Raw genomic sequence first — 7,732 nt, forward strand, 5'->3', positions numbered from 1 at the left:
CATATGCCGGGAAATACCTGAAAGTCACTGAAGCCAGGAAAGGAAGGGAATGGTGAGTGATGGGCATGGAAAAGAGCAGGCACCAAATCATCAGTAAGTAGTCCTCTACAGTGCTGCAGGCAGCGGTACTTAACCCCAGAGGAAACAAGGAGGGCTCAGAGCACTTCAGTTTAAAGGGAACAGTGGCCAGAGAAGTAAACCGAGAACCACTTAAGAGGAAGAATCTCCCAGGAAGAAACAGATGAATACATTTGCAAGATAATAAGAATGTATAACTCTGAAACAGAAACGGCACACTCACTTTGCTTTTGGATTTTAAATGGATTTCAGCATAGCTGTAACAATGGCAGGAGGGGTCATATAAAATGTCTTCACAAACATGGGTTTGCTTTATAAAGATTTCTCTCCACTTCCATTTTTTTCCCATGTGCTTCTACAACATGTGTTGGGTCCCCTCCGTTCTTTGTCTCCTGGACCTTCATAATCACCTCTATTCACTTAGGCCTTGGATTTTGTAGTTTAGTATAAACCTATTTAACTTAAGTTGATCATTTTAAGATGCAATTGCCAACAACTTCTGGAATATATGTGTGCTCAAAGATGCTCATTGCTACGTTGGCTTACCCCTGAGAAGCACTGGCTGCAGCATAATGAACAAAATTCCCCAGGGCTTGCCATGTTCTGGGCTTGCATCACCCACATTAGCAGAACTAAGAGATTGGAGAGTAAAGATTGGAAGGCAGCTTAAACAGTCAGGCCCTCCACCATGACATGCTGAAATCCTAACTGCCACGATGATGATACTGGGAGATGTGACCTAGGGGGAAGTAATTCATTCTCCTGAGTATTCTTTTTTTTGATGTGGATTTATTTTTCTTTCTTTCTTTCTTTTTTTTTACATTCCTACTGCAGTTTCTCCTTCCTCTCCTCCCTGGCACTCCCATCTCTCCCATAGCCCCCCCCCCACCCATCCCCCCCCACACACAATCCACTCCTCCTCTGTTTCTATTCAGAAAAGGGCAGGCCTCCCATGGATATCAACTAAATATGACATAGCAAGCTGCAATAAGACTAGGTGCCTCCCCTTGTATGAAGGCTGGAGCACCCCAGTTTTCATGAATATTCTTATAAGTGGGTTCAAAGACACATGTTTGCCCTTTCCACTGTAGGAAAACAAACAAAAAGCTCCATCTATACATTAGGAAACAGTGAGTCTTCTGCCTCAATCTTGGATTTCTTGACCTCCAAAACAAGTTTCTCTTGTTCATAAGCCAGTTTACAGAATTTTGTTATAGCAGCTTAAATGGGCCAAGACACAAGAGTTGAATGTTGTGTCTCACATGTCACACGCTCCATGGCAAGGATGAGACTAGATCACCAAGCCTCGTATAGAGTAGCGCTATACATGCCCTACATACCACAGCATTACTTTAAAAAAATTCACCAGAAACTTCTGGAGGCTTCTATAGCACTTGCTACTTGATCCATTAAAAATTGCAAAATTTCAGATTTGAGGGAAAACTATAATTATCACTGAGAGGTAGACTGTGACCACTGACCCAGACCTGCACAGGTTGCCTGAACCTGTTAAATGATGGATTTGATGGCCTTACCCACTAAGGGAATATTGATGTCATGATTGATGCCGCTAAGGAGTAGAGCCAGTTGCAACAGGGTTATAGAATTATAATTGTTGCATGAACTCAAGTATGTGAAAAAAAGGATGAGCAGTAATCTATCAAACTGATTGTGGAGAGATGACTGGAAAGTAAGGTGTCAAAAAAGCACGGCAATTCTGTCTTCTGACCTAGACAACAATTTCATTGGCAAAGTCATTGGATGGGATAATTTATGGACTCTGGAAACTTCAGAAGTACTGAAACCTAAAGTATAAGGCTTGGGCTGTAAAGTGTGGTTTATTTTAGTCAAATTTGATTCCTAGCAGCTGACCCTTTGTGTCAGGCAGCTAAGTATATGCGCACTGAGTGTTCTGAATACAGTTTGAGGGGGCTGGGTTGGGCAAAGAGGACTGTGTCTTCCAAATCCTGAACACCTGTGCTTTGATTGTTGATTGCTGTGTCTGATCACAGATGTATACATGAGAAAATGGGCACCCAATATTGTTTTAGCTCCCATTGTTGCTCTGGCCACTCCCTCTGGCAAAAGTGATTGTCTGGGGTATCTAACAGGCCAATGAACAGAGACTAAGGATGTAGTGTAGTGGTGGGTAACCTGACAAGCATTGTCAAGGTCCTGGACTTGATCACCAGCACCACAAAAAGAAAGGAAGGGAGGAAGGAAGGAAAGAAGAAAGGAAGGAAAGAACAGTAGAAGTAAAGAAAAATGTAAAGAAAAATTAGAAACAAAATTAGCACAACTTTTTTCACCATTTTCTTTTGGAATTTCACATCATACACACCATCACACTCACTTCCCAGTCCTTCCAGGATGCTCACTGGAGTGTGGTCAAGCTCTCAATGGCCTGCTCCTTAAATACAACTGGGACCTTCCCCTCCCACACCCTTGCCTGAAGCCATCTATTGTGGAGAGCTACACTTCAGCATCCTTATCACACTTAAGAGCTTTCTTTGCTAGCTTCCTGTTTAGGCTGTCACTTTGGGGTGGTTAGGGGGTTAGGGTTGTTGCAGAAGCCTTCCATGTCCCTCTTTCTCAACTGCATCTGCAGTCATCATATCACTGCCAAAGTAGCTTCCTTGCTCTTTATAGTCAGCAGGAGCACAGATCATAGGCTTCCATGTGTTCCTGGAGACAGCACAGGCCATGAACACAGCGCCCAGCCACAGTAGGACCATGGACAAGGCCCTTGGAGGTAGCCCAGACCATAGACACCAGCGGGGATTCAGGCTGTAGCATAGACCATGTGAGGGAGACCAGCTCTCTCTTTTTCCCCCAGGGTACTCTTGAGGAGAGATAAGTGAGAAATATTAGAAGTATAGAGGAGAGAAACAGACAGAAAACACAGGATAGCTTGGGAGGGCCTGGATCCTAATCCACCAGCCCCTTCTGTCTCTACTACAGGGCCTTTTAAAGGAATGCCAAGGGGTGGAGCAAAAGGCCTCCCCCCAGCACAGCCAAGTGCAGACCATCCCAAACACTGGTGACCTTGCACGTGGTCAAGCCATCTCCTAATGCAGCCCTGCTGTGTAAAGGAAGCTCAGAACTCACTAGAAAAACCTTTGTGGGCTCCCACAACCATGGACATCCATATGGCCTCTGGTGGTAACATGGGCCATGGACATCAACACAGACCCTGACTGCAGTAAGACCACTGACCCAGATACGGCCCTCTGCAGCAGCATGGACCTGGACATCACCATGGCCTCAGGTGGCAGTGCAGGTCACTCAGATCAGTATGGCTCCAATGGCCCACAAACATCAACATGGCTTCAGGTGGCAGCATAGGCCATGGATAGCCACATGGCCTTCAGTGGTAACAAGGGCCATGGATGTCAACACAGACCCTAGCTGCAGCAGGGCCTCAGACTCAGACATGGCCCTTGGTGGCAGCTCAGACTCAGACATTACCATGGCCTCAAGTGGCAGTACAGGCCATACACATCAACATGGTCCTTAACGGCAGCATGGCCCCTAGTGGCAGCATGGCCCATGGACATCAAGATGGCTTCAGGCTATGGCATGGACCATGGACATCCATATGTACTAGGTAGTAACACCAGCCTTGAACATCAACCCAGCTCCAGCCCCATCAGGGCTATTGACCTACACATGGCCCTCATGTGGCATCATGGATCATGTTGGTCCTTCAGGGAGGTCCAATCCAGAAAGTGAATTGTTCCTCATCTTGGGCCTCTCTCATTGCCCAGAGCCAGGGCAATCCTGCAGCTGGGCAGCATGTACGGGGGCTGAGTCTGCAGGCAGCTGCACGCCACTCTGCCAACTCCACTGGTGACCTCAGCCCTTTCCCACCTCTCCATCACCCAAATTCGTTCTTCTTCATAGTGGCACCTGTGGTCCCCAAGCCTGAGAGAGTGCAGGGGTGTGTCTGAATTTTTTTAAGCTTGCATATAAGGAAGAGCACAAAATGATGGTTGCATATGTCCAGGGAAAGGCCTAGTAGACCTTAAGTGTACTCATTAGGCTGATCAGCAGGATAGGCTACAACGATCAAGAAGAAAAAACGAGTGAGCTGTAGTTTGCAGTTAGAATGGGGTGGCACAATAACAAATATCATTTCAACAAAAGTCCAAGGAAACCAGATCCAAACTAACGAGGTGTCTGGAGTCCCTACACACACAAGCGCCGGAAGGCAGAGGAGGTCTAACCTGCAGTATAACTAGCTGGAAGGCATTTGCCTGCTTCATTTCAGGGGGTGTCTTCAAGACCTTTGACTCTTTCCATTCTGGCATTCTCTTATCCTTATGTCAGACAGGACTGTGGTGATCAAGGTTTGATAACTAAGTTTGATAACTAAGTCTGCACCATCAGAATCTTCTCTCCCTCTTAGAGCTTGAGAACTCTAGAAAAGAATTCTATGCATTTCCCCACCTCCCATCACCCACACCTCCTCCTCAAAGCAGCTCAAGGAGTCTCCCTATGCTGTGCTTAGATGTGGGTGTTTTGAATGAGCTCACCCCATTGTCCATCTCACTGTCTGCCACTTGAATTTTCACCAGTGTCCCTTGTCTCTTCTTTGTTTTTTGTTTTTCAAGACAGGGTTTGTCTGTGTTTGTTTTGGTGCCTGTCCTGGATCTCGCTCTATAGACCAGGCTGGCCTCAAACACACAGAGATCTATCTACCTGCCTCTGCCTCCTGAGTGCTAGGATTAAAGGCATATGCCACCAATGCCCAGCTATCCCTTGTCTCTTTTGATGATGTCTTTTGGGGAGTGTGATAGTGGATGGTCTTGCTATGTAGCCCTAGGGAGCCTTGAATTCACAGAGATCCTCCTACTCCCACCCAACAGCAGGCTTTTGATGGTGTTTTAACTAAGGATGATGCCTCTCAGATTCCTTTAAGTTCTTTCCTTATAAGTTTCTGAGTAGCTGTCCCCAGCCCTGGAATCTCTGGCTCCTCAGGAGGGTGTTTGGAGCAAAGGAGCATGAGAAAATCTGTAACATTTCTTCTTCTGGCCATTGCTTCTCTACACTAGGGGAAACTACGACACATGAACTCCTGTCCCCCACATCACCCCATCCCCTTTGATCATGTTCTTACTCCAAACCTTTATTAGCCAACAGATTTTGAAAAAAAAAAGTTTGTGAGAACCTAAAACTAGGTTTCCCTTGAAGTGTAGGCAAGCCAAGCATGAGTTCCTTAAGGAGGAAAAAGAGTTACCATTAACCAGGATTCACTTTAGTCTGTAGATCCTACTTAAAATATGATGGCCTAGAGTATGGAGAAAGTTGTGTATTCACTTCAAAGGCCAGGGAACTATGGATGGCTCTTTTTTAGTTCAAAATCAGAAGACAGATGCTTCTCTCTGAAGGAAGAGGCTGTTTGTGGCAGGGTTAGTGAAAACAAGGGGAGAAACTGAGGCAGAGTTTCTAAAACTGAGCAAGAAAAATGTCATAGCTTCTCACAATGCTTGCCAGCCCAGCCCAAAGCTCTGAAAGCCTTCACTCCCATGTGTTACCACTCCCCGCCAAGTTTTTCATGGGGAGAATTTGGATATGCTCTGCATGACAGAAGCTCAAAGAAGATAGGGAAAGGAAGTATCTCCTATATCTAGCATGCTTGGCTAGATCCCTTGAATGCATTTCTCTGTTAAAATACTATTCATTGGGTGGCCAGGGCCTGTAGTTTAGTTGTGAATCTGCTACTATGATTACACAGAGTACAATGAGTTAAAATAACTAGCCATCAAATATGATTTGGTTGAAAATAAGCCACTAGAATCTTGCAATTCTGATATGGAACTGGATGGTGAAACTCTTAAGTAGAAGATGATACTTCAATTTTTTTTTAAGTACTGTTAAGTTGATGGGACAAGGAAAGTTTGAATGTCCTTTTTACTTGAGAGTTTTCTGATACTATCTTTTGATCATTCTAAATATCAGGAAATATGTACCCAAACTTTTGGCAAAATCTTAAAGAATTCTGAGGCCTCTGGCCAGTACATCCATTGATTCTTGATGAGCTAAAGAAAAGGTTTATTATTGAGCATCCTTTGGGTATATGCCCAATATTGGTATAGCTAGTTCTTGAGGAAGATTGATTCCCAGTTTTCTGAGAAACTGCCACACTGACTTCCAAAGTGGATGTGCAAGTTTGCACTCCCACCAGCAGTGGAGGAGTGTTCCCCTTGCTCCACATACTCTCCAGCAAAAGTTGTCATTAGTGTTTTTGATCTTAGCTATTCTGAAAGGATGATCAAAATGGAATCTCAGAGTCATGTTGGTTTGCATTTCCCTGATGGCTAAAGATATTGAGTAATTCCTTAAGTGTCTTTTGGCCATTTGAGATTCTTCTGTTGAGAATTCTGTTCAGTTCTGTACCTCATCTTTTAAATTGTATTATTTGATTTTTGATGTCTAGTTTCTTGAATTCTTTATACATTTTGGAGATCAGCCCTCTGTCAGATGTGGGATTGGTGAAGATCTTTTCTCATTTTGTAGGCTGTTGTTTTGTCCTGTCAATGGTGTCCTTTGCCTTACAGAAGCTTCTCAGTTTCATGAGATCCCATTTATTAATTGTCAATCTCAGTGTCTGTGCTGGTGTTCTACAGGAAGTTGTCTCCTGTGCCAATGCATTCAAGGCTACTTCCCACTTTCTTGTCTATCAGGTTCAGTGTAACTGGACTTATGTTGAGATTTTTGATTCATTTGGACTTGAGTTTTGTGCAGGGCGATCAATATGGATCTATTTGCATTCTTCTGCATGCCTACATCCAGTTATGCTTGGATGCTCTCTTTTTTCCATTGTATAATTTTGATTTCTTCCACAAGGACACTTGCTCAACTATGTTCATAGCAGTGTTATTCATAATAGCCAGAACCTGGAAACAACCTAGATGTGCCTCAACTGAAGAATGAATAAAGAAAATGTGGTACATTTACACAACGGAGTATTACTCAGCTGTTAAAAACAATTACATAAGGAAATTTGCAGGCAAATGGATAGAACTAGGAAAAAATCACCGTGAGTGAGGTAACCTAGACCCAGAAAGACAAACATGGTACATATTCATTCCTAAGTGGATATTAATGTAAAGGATAACCATGCTACAATTCACAGACCCAGAGAGGTTAGATAACAAGGAGGGCCCAAAGACGGATACATTGATTCCCTGGGAAGGGGAAATAGAAGAGATCTCCTGGGTAACCTGCAGGCAGGTGGGGATGGGAACATGATAGATGGGGTTCAGGTGGAATAGACAGTAATAGGGGGAGTGATGAAAGAGATGTCTTGATGGGGAGCATTTTGGGGTCAGATAGAAACCTGGTGCAAGGGAAACTCCCACAAATTTATAAGGATGGCCCCAGCCAGGGCTCCTAGCAATAGTGGATATGTAGCCTGAACTGGCCATCTCCTGTGATCAGATTGGTGACTACCCTAATTGTCATCTGAGAGCTTCATCCAGTAACTAATGGAAGCAGAAGCAGAGATCCACAGCTAAATACTGGGCCAAGCTCCAGGAATCCTTTTGAAGAGAGGGAGGAAGAATTGCATAAGCAGGGGGTGGGAGGGGTGGGGGGTGGGGGGTGATCAAGGTTATCACAAGACAACCACAGAGACAACTAACCTGGGCTC

Source organism: Peromyscus maniculatus, chromosome 1 (assembly GCF_049852395.1).
Source record: "Peromyscus maniculatus bairdii isolate BWxNUB_F1_BW_parent chromosome 1, HU_Pman_BW_mat_3.1, whole genome shotgun sequence".
NCBI classification, from domain to species: Eukaryota; Metazoa; Chordata; class Mammalia; order Rodentia; family Cricetidae; genus Peromyscus; species Peromyscus maniculatus.